The sequence below is a fragment of the Nuphar pumila genome, chromosome 3 (assembly GCF_984573655.1).
Source record: "Nuphar pumila chromosome 3, dmNupPumi1.hap1.1, whole genome shotgun sequence".
Taxonomy (NCBI): Eukaryota; Viridiplantae; Streptophyta; class Magnoliopsida; order Nymphaeales; family Nymphaeaceae; genus Nuphar; species Nuphar pumila.
The window spans coordinates 63150742-63163730 of record NC_143251.1 but is presented as its reverse complement, the minus strand read 5'-3'; positions in this window follow the sequence as shown (position 1 = coordinate 63163730).

Genomic DNA, 12989 nt, shown 5'->3' with positions numbered 1-12989 from the left:
ATGAATCACTATGAATTTTTTTTAACAACCATAGAATGCAAATATGCATGATTGAATCAGTATGAGATTTTTTTGACCGTCTTAGAACACATATATGCATGATTGAATCACCCCGAAATTTTTTTAACAACCTTAGAACACATATCTGCATGATTGAATCACTATGAATTTTTTTTGACAGCCTTAAAAACATATATGCATGATTTAATCACTATAATTTTTTTTTGACAGACTTAGAACATATATATGCGTGATTGAATCACTCTGAATTTTTTTGATAGCCTTAGAACACATATATGCATGATTGAATCACTACAAAACTTTTTGAGAGCCTTAGAACACATATATTCATGATTGAATCACTATGAAATTTTTTCACGGCCTTAAAACACACATACGTTTGATTGAATCCCTATGAATTTTTTTGACAGCCTTGGAACACATATATGCATGCTTGAATCACTGTGAAATTTTTTTGCAGCCTTAGAACACATATATGCATGATTGAATCACCATAAATTTTTTTTGACAGCCTTAGAACACATATATGCAATATTGAATCACTATGAATTTTTGTTGACAGCCTTAGAACACATATATGCATGCTTGAATCACTATGAAATTTTTTTGACAGCCTTAGAACACATATATGCATGATTGAATCACTATGAAAATTTTCTGACAGACTTAGAACATATTTATGCTTGATTGAATCAATACAAATTTTTTTGATAGCCGTAGAACACATATATGCATGATTAAATCCCTATAAAATTGTTTTGATAGACTTAGAACACACGTAGGCATGATTGAATCACTATGATTTTTTTTTGACAGCCATAAAAAACATATATGTGTGATTTATATACTATGAATTTTTTTTGCAGCCTTATAACACTTATGTGCATGATTGAATCACTATAATTTTTTTTTGACAACCTTAGAACACATACATGCATGATTGAATCACTATAAGTTTTTTTTGGCAGCCTTAGAAAACATATATGTATGATTGAATCACTATAATTTTTTTTGACATCCTAGGACACATATATGTTTGATTGAATCACTTTGACTTTTTTTTGCAGCCTTGGAACACATATATGAATGATTTAATCACTATGAAATTATTTTGAGAGCATTCAAACACATATATGCATGATTGAATCACTATTAAATTTTTTTGAGAGCATTAGAACACATATATGCATGATTGAATCACTATTAAATTTTTTTGACAGCCTTAGAACAAATATATGCATGATTGAATCACTATGAAATTGTTTTAAAGGCTTGGAACACTTATATGAAAGTTTGAATCATTATGAATTTTCTTTCACAGCCTTAAAACACTTATATGCATGATTGAATCACTACGAATGTTTCGCCACCCTTAGAACACATATATGCGTTATTTAATCACTATGAAGTTGTTTTGACAGCCTTAGAACACAAATATGCGTGATTGAAACACTAATAATTTTTTTTGAGAGCATTAGAACATATATATGCATGATTGAATCACTATGAAATTTTTTTGACAGCCTTAGAACACATATATACCTGATTAAATCACTATGATTTTTTTTGTAGCCTTAGAACACATATATGCATGACTGAATCACCATGAAATATTTTTACAGCCTTAGAGCACATATATGCGTGATTGAATCACAAATTTTTTTTTGAGAAATTAAAACACATATATGCATGATTAAATCACTATGAATTTTTTTTGACAGCCTTAGAACACATATATGCATGATTAAATCACTATAAAAGTCTTTTGAGAGCACTAGAACACTTATATGCACGATTGAATCACTATAAACTTTTTTTGAAAACCTTAGCACACATATTTGCAAGATTGAATCACTATGAATTTTTTTGGCATCCTTAGAACACATATTTGCATGATTGAATCACTATGAAATATTTTTTACAGCCTTAGAACACATATACGCATGATTGAATCACAATGAAAGTTTTTTGACAGCCTTAGAACACATATAAGCAACATTGAATCACTATAAAACTTTTTTGACCACCTTAGAACACATATATGCATGATTGAATCACTGTGAATTTTTTTTGACAGCCTTAGAACACATACAAGCATGATTTAATCACTATGAAATTTTTTTGACAGCCTTAGAAAACATATATGTATGATTAAAACACATATACACATGATTAAATACTATTAAATATTTTTGATAGCCTTAGAACACATATATGTATGATCGAATCACTGCAATTTTTTTTAGAGCATTAGAACACATATGTGCATGATTGAATTACTATAAATTTTTTTTGACTGCCTTAGCCCACATATATGCATGATTGAATCTCTGTGAATTTTTTTTGACAGCCTTAGAACACATATATGTAAGATTGAATCACTGTAAAACTTTTTTGACCACCTTAGAACACATGTATGCATGATTAAGTCACTATAAATTTTTTTTGACAGCTTTAGAACAGATGTATGCATGATTGAATCCATATAAGTTTTTTTTTACAGCTTTAGAACACTTATATGCATGATTGAATAACTACAATTTTTTTTTTTACAGCCTTAGAACACATATATGCATGATTGAATCACTATAAATTTTTTTTGAGAGCCTTAGAACACATATATGTATGATTGAATCAATAATTTTTTTTTGACAACCTTAGAACACATATATGTATGATTGAATCAATATAATTTTTTTTTTACAGCCTTAGAACACATATATGTATGATTGAATCAATATAATTTTTTTTTTACAGCCTTAGAATATATATATGCGTGATTGAGTCACTACAATTTTTTTTTGACAGCTTTAGAACACATATATGCCTGATTGAATCACTATGAAATTTTTTTGACCGCCTTAGAACACATAAACATATATATGCTTGATTGAATGACTATAGTTTTTTTTAGAGCATCAGAACACATATATGCATGATTGAATCACGATAATTTTTTTTTGACAACTTTACAACACATATCTGCTTGATTGACTATGAAATTTTCTCGAAAGCCTTAGAACACATATATGAATGATTGAATCACTAAGAATTTTTTTTGACTACGTTAGAACACATATATGCATGATTGAATCACTATAAATTTTTTTTGACAACTGTAGAACAGATACATGCATGATTGAATCACTATGCAACTTTTTTGACAACCTTAGAACACATATATGCAAGATGGAATCAAACCAATTTTTTTTGACAGCCTTAGAACCCCAAATATGTGTGATTCAATCACTACAAATTTTTTTTGACAGCCTTAGCACATATATATGCATGATTGAATCACTATGAAACTTTTTTAATAGCCTTAGAACACAAATAAACATGATTTAATCACTATGAAATTTTTTTGACAGCCTTACATCACCTATATGCATGATTGAATCACTACAATTTTTTTTTAGAGCATTAGAACACATATATTCATGATTGAATCAGTATAATTTTTTTTGACCACTTTAGAACACATATCTGCATGATAGAATCACTATAAATTTTTTTTGACAGGCTTAGAACACATATATGCTTGATTGAATTACTATGAAATTGTTTTGACAGCCTTAGACCACATATATGCGTGAATGAATCACTAGAATTTTTTTTTGAGAGCATTAGAACACACATATACTTGGTTGAATCACAATGGATTTTTTTTTGACAGCCCTAGAACACATATATGCATGATTGTATCACTATAAATTTTTTTTGAGAGCACTAGAACACTTATATGCATGATTGCATCACTATAATTTTTTTTTTATAACCTTACAACACATATCTGCATGATTGTATCACTATAATTTTTTTTTACAACCTTAGAATACACATATGCATTATTGAATCACTATAAATTTTTTTTGACAGCCTTAGAACACATATATGCATGATTGAATCACTATAATGTTTTTTGACAGCCTTAGAACACATATATGCATGATTGAATCACTATGAAATATTTTTGATAGCCTTAGAACACATATATGCTTGATTGAATCACTACGGAATTTTTTTGACAGCCTTAGAACACATATACACTATGAATTTTTTTTGACACCCTTAGAACACATGTATGAATGATTAAATCACAATGAAATTTTCTTGACAACCATAAGACACATATATGCATGATTGAATCACTATGAATTTTTTTTGACAGCCTTAGAACACATATATGCATGATTGAATCATTACAAATTTTTTTTTACAACCTTAAAACATAAATATGCTTGATTGAATTACTATAAATTTTTTTTTACCACCTTAGAACACATATATGCATGATTGAATAACTATGAATTTTTTTTTACTACCTTAGAACACATATAAGCAATTATTTAATCGCTATAATTTTTTTTTGACATCCATTGAACACATATATGCAAGATTGAATCACTATAAATTTTTTTTGACAACCTTAGGACACATATGTGAATGTTGGAATCACTATGATTTTTTTTTCAGCCAAAGAACACATATATGCATGATTGAATCACAATAGAATTTTTTTGACAGCCTTAGACCAAATATATACATGATTGAATCACTATGAATTTTTTTTGACAGCCTTAGAACGTATATAGGAATGATTGAATCACTATCAATTTTTTTTAACAAACATAGAATACAAATATGCATGATTGAATCACCACAATTTTTTTTTGACAGCCTTAGAACACATATCTGCACTATTGAATCACTATGAAATTTGTTTGATAGCCTTAAAAGCATATATGCATGATTTAATCACGATGAATTTTTTTTGACAGACTTAGAACATATATATGCATGATTCAATCACTTTGAAATTTTTTTGATAGCCTTAGAACACATATATGCGTGATTGAATCACTACAAATCTTTTTGACAAACTTAGAACACATATATTCATGATTGAATCACTATAAAATTTTTTGACGGCCTTAGAACACATATATGTTTGATTGAATCCCAATGAATTTTTTTGACAGCCTTGGAACTCATATATGCATGCTTGAATCACCATAATATTTTTTTGACAGCCTTAGAACACATATATGCAATATTGAATCACTATGAATTTTTTTTGACAGCCTTATAACACATATATGCATGCTTGAATCATTATGAAAATTTTTTGACAGCCTTAAAACACATATATATGCATGATTTAATCACTATGAAATTTTTTTGACAGACTTAGAACATATATATGATTCATTGAATCAATACAAATTTTTTTGATAGCCTTAAAACACATATATGCATGATTAAATCCCTACAATTTTTTTTTGACAGACTTAGAAGACATATAGGCATGATTGAATCACTATGAAATTTTTTTGACAGCCATAAAAAACATATATGCATGATTTATATACTATGATTTTTTTTTGGAGCCTTATAACACTTATATGCATGATTGAATCACTATAAAATTTTTTTGACAGCCTTAGAACACATATATGCATGATTGAATCACTATAAAAAAATTTTGACAGCCTTAGGAAACATATATGTATGATTGAATCACTACAATTTTTTTTGACATCCTAGGACACATATATGTATGATTGAAGCACTTTGAATTTTTTTTGCAGCCTTACAACACATATATGAATGATTGAATCACTATGAAATTATTTTGAGAGCATTCGAACACATTTATGCATGATTGAATCACAATTAAATTTTTTTGAGAGCATTAGAACACATATATGCATGATTGAATCACTATTAAATTTTTTTGACAGCCTTAGAATACATATATGCATGATTGAATCACTATGAAATTCTTTTGTTGGCTTGAAACACTTAAATGAAAGTTTGAATCAATATTAATTTTCTTTAACAGCCTTAAAACACTTATATGCATGATTGAATCACTATGAATTTTTTGTCAGCCTTAGAACACATATATGCATTATTTAATCACTATGAAGTTCTTTTGACAGCCTTAGAACACATATATGCGTGATTGAAACACTAGAATTTTTTTTAGAGCATTAGAACACATATACATTTGATTGAATCACTATGAATTTTTTTCGCACCCTTAGAACACATATATGCATGATTGAATCACTATAAATTTTTTTTGATAGCCTTAGTACACATATAATGTAGATTGAATCACTACAAAATTTGTCGACAGCCTTAGAAGACAAATATGGAAGATTGAATCACTATGAATTTTTTTTGACAGCCTTAGAACATAAATAAGCATGATTAAATAACTATGAAATTTTTTCACAGCTTTAGAACACATATATACATGACTGAATCACTATGATTTTTTTTTGCAGCGTTACAACACATATATGCATGATTGAATCACTATGAAATTTTTTTGACAGTGTTAGATCATATATATGCGTGATTGAATCACTCCCAAACTTTTTTGATAGCCTTAGAACACATATATGCATTATTGAATCACTATAAAAGATTTTAAACAGCCTTAGAACACAAATAAGCATGATTTAATGACTATAACTTTTTTTTGACAACCTTAGACACGTATATGCATGATTGAATCGCTATGAATTTTTTTTGACAGCCTTGGACACATATATGCTTGATTAAATGACTATGAATTTTTTTTGACATTCTTAGAACATATATATGAATAATTGAATCTCTATAAAAAAATTTTAACAACATAGAATACATATATGCATGATTGAATCACTATGAGATTTTTTTGACCACCTTATAACATATATATGCTTGATTGAATCAATATAAATTTTTTTGACAGCCTTAGAACACATATATGCATGATTGAATCACTACAAAATTTTTTTGACAGCCTTAGAACACAAATATGCATGATTGAATCACTATAAATTTTTTTTGACAACCTTAGAACACATATATGCATGATTGAATCTCTATGATTTTTTTTTGCATCCTTAGAACACTTATATTCATGATTGAATCACTATAATTTTTTTTTGACAACCTTACATCACATATATGCGTGATTGAATCATGATAAAAATTTTTGACAGCCTTAGAACACATATTTGCATGATTGAATCACTATGAAATTTTTTTGACAGCCTTAGAACATATATATGCCAGATTGAATCACTACAAAATTTGTTGACAGCCTTAGAACACAAATATGGAAGATTGAATCGCTATGATTTTTTTTTGACAGCCTTAGAACATAAATAAGCATGATTAAATAACTATAAAATTTTTTCACAGGCTTAGAACACATATATGCATGATTGAATCACTATGATTTTTTTTTGCAGCGTTACAACACATATATGCATGATTGAATCATTACGAATTTTTTTTGACAGGGTTAGATCATATATATACATGATTGATCACTCCCAAATTTTTTTTATAGCCATAAAACACATACATGCAATATTGAATTACTATGAAAATTTTTAAATAGCGTTAGAGCACAAAGGCACGATTTAATGACTATGATTTTTTTTTGACAACCTTAGAACATGTATATGCATGATTGAATCACTTTGAAATTTTTTTGACAGCCTTGTAACACATACATGCTTGATTGAATCACTATGATTTTTTTTGGACATTCTTAGAACATATATATGAATAATTGAATCACTATGAATTTTTTTTAACAATTACAGAATACATAAATGCATGATTGAATCGCTATTAGATTTTTTTGACCACCTTAGAACATATATATGCTTGATTGAATCAATATAATTTTTTTTTGACAGCCTTAGAACTAATATATGCATGATTGAATCACTATAAATTTTTTTTGACAGCCTTAGAACACAAATATGCATGATTAAATCACTATGAAATTTTTTTGTAAGCCTTAGAACACAAATAAACATGATTTAATTACTATAAAATTTTTTTGACAACCTTAGAACACATATATGCGTGATTGAAAATCTATGAAATTTTTTTGCATCCTTAGAACATATATATGCGTGATTGAATCACTATAAAATATTTTTGACAGCCTTAGATCACATATATGCATGATTCAATCACTCCAATTTTTTTTAATAGCCTTAGAACACATATATGCATGATTGAATCACTATGAATTTTTTTTTAATGCCTTAGAACACATATATGCATCATTGAATTACTATTAATTTTTTTTTACTTTCTTAGAACACATATATGCAAGATTGAATCTCCATAAAGAAAATTTGACAACAACCGAACACATATATGCATTATTGAATCACTATAATTTTTTTTGACAAACTTATAAGACATATCTGTATGATTGAATCACAATGGATTTTTTTTGACAGCCTTAGAACACATATATGAAGGATTGAATAACTATGATTTTTTTTAGCATTAGAACACATATGTGCATGATTGAATCACTATAAAGCTTTTTTTATAGCATTAGAACACTTATATGCGTGATTGAATCACTATGAATTTTTTTTACAGCATTAGAACACAAATATGCGTTATTGAATCACTGTAAAAAAATTTGTACAACCTTAGAACACATATCTGCCTGAATGAATCACTATGAAATATTTTTGACAGCCTTAGAACACATATATGCATGATTGAGTCACTATGAATTTTTTTTGATGGACTTAGAACACATGTATGCGAGATTGAATCACTATTTCATTTTTTTGATGGACTTAGAACACATATATGCATGATTGAATCATTATGGATTTTTTTTGACAGCCTTAGAACACATACACGCATGATTGAATTACTATAAAAGTTTTTTGCCAGCATTAGAACGGATATATGCATGATTGAATCACTATTAAATTTTTTTGATAGCCTTAGAACACATATATCAATGATTGAATTTGAAGTATATGCATAATAGAATCACTATAAATTTTTTTTGACAACATTAGAACATATATATGCATGATTGAATTAGTATAAAAATCTTTTGACTACCTCAGAACACATATATGCATGATTGAATCACAAAAATTTTTATTTGACAGCCTTAGAACACATATATGCATGATTGAATCACTACGATTTTTTTTGACAGCCTTAGAACGCATATATGAATTATTGAATCACTATAAAAAAAATTTTACAACCATAGAACACATATATGCATCATTGAATCAATATGACATTTTTTTGAGAGCGTAGAACACATATATGGATGATTTAATCACTATGAGTTTTTTTTGATAACCTTAGAACGTATATATGACTCATTGAATCACTATGAAAGTTTTTTGATAGCCTTAGAACAAATATATAAATGATTGAATCACTATGAAAATTTTTTGAGAGCGTAGAACACATATATGCATGATTACATCACTATAAATTTTTTTTATAGCCTAGAACACATATATGCATGTTTGAATTACTATGAAATTTTTGACAACCTTAGAAAAGATATATGCATGATTGAATCCCTATTAATTTTTTTTGACAGCCTTAGAACACATATATGCAAGATTTAATCACTGTATAATTTTTTTGACAGCCTTAGAACACATGCATGATTGAATAATTTTTTTTTTTTACAGACTTAGAACACATATATTTATGATTGAATCACTATAAAATTTGTTTGAGAGCATTAAAACACATATATTTGTGATAAAATCATTATGAATTTTTTTTGACAGCCATTAAACAAATATATGCATTATTGAATCACTATGACATTTTTTTGAGAGCCTAGAACACGTATATGCATGATTAAATCACTATAAATTTTTTTTACAACCATAGAACACATATATGCATTATTGAATCAGTAAATTTTTTTTTTACAACCTTAGGACACATATATGCTTGATTGAAACTCTATGAAAACTTTTTGACAGCCTTATAACACATATATGAATCATTGAATCGCTATGATTTTTTTTTGACAACCGTAGAACACATATATGCAATATTAAATGACTAGGAATTTTTTTTGACTCCTTAGGACACATATATGCATGATTGAATCACTATGGAAATTTTTGACAGCCTTAGAACACATATATGAATGATAGAATCACTAGGAATTTTTTTTGAATGCCGTAGACTACATAAATGCATCATTAAATCACTATGACATTTTTTTGAGAGCCTAGAACACATATATGCATTATTTAATCACTATGACATTTTTTTGATAGCCTTAGAACACATTTTTTGATAGCCTTAGAACACATATATGAATGATTGAATCACTATGAATTTTTTTTGACAGCCTTAGACCACATATATGCATCATTGAATTACTATGAATTTTTTTTTACAGTCTTAGAACACATAAATGCATGTTTGAATTACTATGAAATTTTTTGACACCCTTAGAACACATATATACATGATTGAATCTCTATCAAATTTTTTTGACAACATTAGAACACATATATACTTGATTAAATCACTATAAATTTTTTTTGACAGCCTTAGAACACATATATGCAAGATTCAATTGACAGCCTTAGAACACATATGTATGATTGAATCACTATGAATTTTTTTTGAAACACTTAGAACACATATATGCATTATTGAATCACTATGATTTTTTTTTGAGAGCCCTAGAACACATATTTGCATGATTGATTCAATATAATTTTTTTTTGACAGCATTAGAACACATATATGCACGATTGAATCGGTATAAATTTTTTTTGACACCCTTAGAACACATATGCATGATTGAATCACTATCAATTTTTTTTGACAGCATTAGAACATATATATTTATGATTGAATCACTATGAAATTTTTTTAAGAGCCTTAGAACACATATATGCATGATTGAATCACTATAAAATTTTTTTATCGCCTTAGAACACATATGAATGATTGAATCACTTTGAATTTTTTTGGACAGTCGTAGAACACATATATGCATGATTGAATCACTATATAATTTTTTTGATAGCCTTAGAACACATATATGCATGATTGAATCACTATGAAATTTTTGTGATAACCTTAGAACACATATATGCAAGATTTAATCACTACAAAATTTTTATGACAGCATTAAAACACATACATGCATGATTGAGACATTATAAAACTTATTTGACAACCTTAGAACACATATATGCGTCATTGAATCACTATCAAAATTTTTTGACCGCATTAGAACACATGTATGCATGATGTAATCACTCTGAAATTTTGTTGATAGCCTTAGAACATATATATGCTTGATTAAACCTCTATGAAATTTTTTTGACAGCATTAGAACACATATATGCATGACTAAATCACTATGAACTTTTTTCGATAGACTAGAACACATGTATGCATGATTGAATGACTATAAATTTTTTTTGACAGACTTAGAACACATTTACGCATGATTGAAGTTCTATCAATTTTTGTTGACAGCATTAGAACACATATATGCATGATTGAATCACTCTGAATTTTTTTTTGACAGCCTTAGAAAACATATATGCATGATTGACTCACAATGAATTTTTTTTGACAGTCTTAGAACATACATATGCATGTTTGAGTTACTATGAAATTTTTTGACACCCTTAGAACACATATATGCATGATTGAATCTCTGTCAAATTTTTTGGACAACATTAGAACACATATATCCAAGATTAAATCACTGTAATTTTTTTTGACAGCCTTAGAACCCATATATGCAAGATTGAATCAATATATACTTTTTTTGACAGCCTTAGAACACATATGCATGATTGAATCACTATGAATTTTTTTGACAGACTTAGAACACTTATATGCATTATTGAATCACTATAAATTTTTTGGGAGAGCCTTAGAACACATATATGCATGATTGAATCACAATAAATTTTTTTTGACAGCATTAGAACACATATATCTGTGATTAAATCACTATAAAATTTTTTTGACAGCCTTAGAATACATATGCATGATTGAATCACTATCAATTTTTTTTGACAACATTAAAACATATATATTTATGATTGAATCACTATGAAATTTTTTTGACAGCTTTAGAACACATATATGCATGATTGAATCACTATGAATTTTTTGTTATCACCTTAGAACACATATGAATGATTGAATCACTTTGATTTTTTTTAGACAGTCTTAGAACACATATATGCATGATTGAATCACTATATAATTTTTTTGACAGCCATAAAACACATGTATGCATGATTGAGTCACTCTGAATTTTTTCTGATAACCTTAGAACACATATATGCAAGATTGAATCACAACAAAATTTTTATGACAACATTAGAACACATACATGCATGATTGAGTCATTACAAACTTTTTTTGACAACTTTAGAACACATATATGCATGATTGCATCTTTATGACATTTTTTTGACAGCATTAGAACACATATATGCATGATTGAATCACTATGAAAGTTTTTTGACCGCATTAGAACACATATACGCATGATCCAATCTCTATGAAATTTTGTTGATAGCCTTAGAACACATATATGCTTGATTGAACCTCTATGAATTTTTTATAGCAATAGAACACATGTATGCATGATTGAAATACCATGAAATTTTTTTACAGCCTTAGAACACATATATGCATGATTGAATTTGAAATTTTTGTGATAGTCTTAGAACATATACATGCATGATTGACTCACTATGAAATTTTTTTGACAACCTTAGAACACATGTATGCATGATTGCATTTTTATGACATTTTTTTGACAACAGTAGAACACATATATGCATGATTGAATCACTATGAAATTTTTTTGACAGCCTTAGAACACATATATGCAAGATTGAATCACTATGAAATTTTTTTGACAGCCATATAACACATATGAATGATTGAATCACTATAAACTTTTTTTGACAACCTTAGAACACACATATACGCATGATTGAATCACTATGAATTTTTTTTGATGGCCTAGAACACATATATGCATGATTCAATGACTATGAAATTTTTTAGACAGACTTAGAACACATTTACGCATGATTGAAGCTCTATCATTTTTTTTTACTGCATTAGAACACATATATGCATGATTGAAT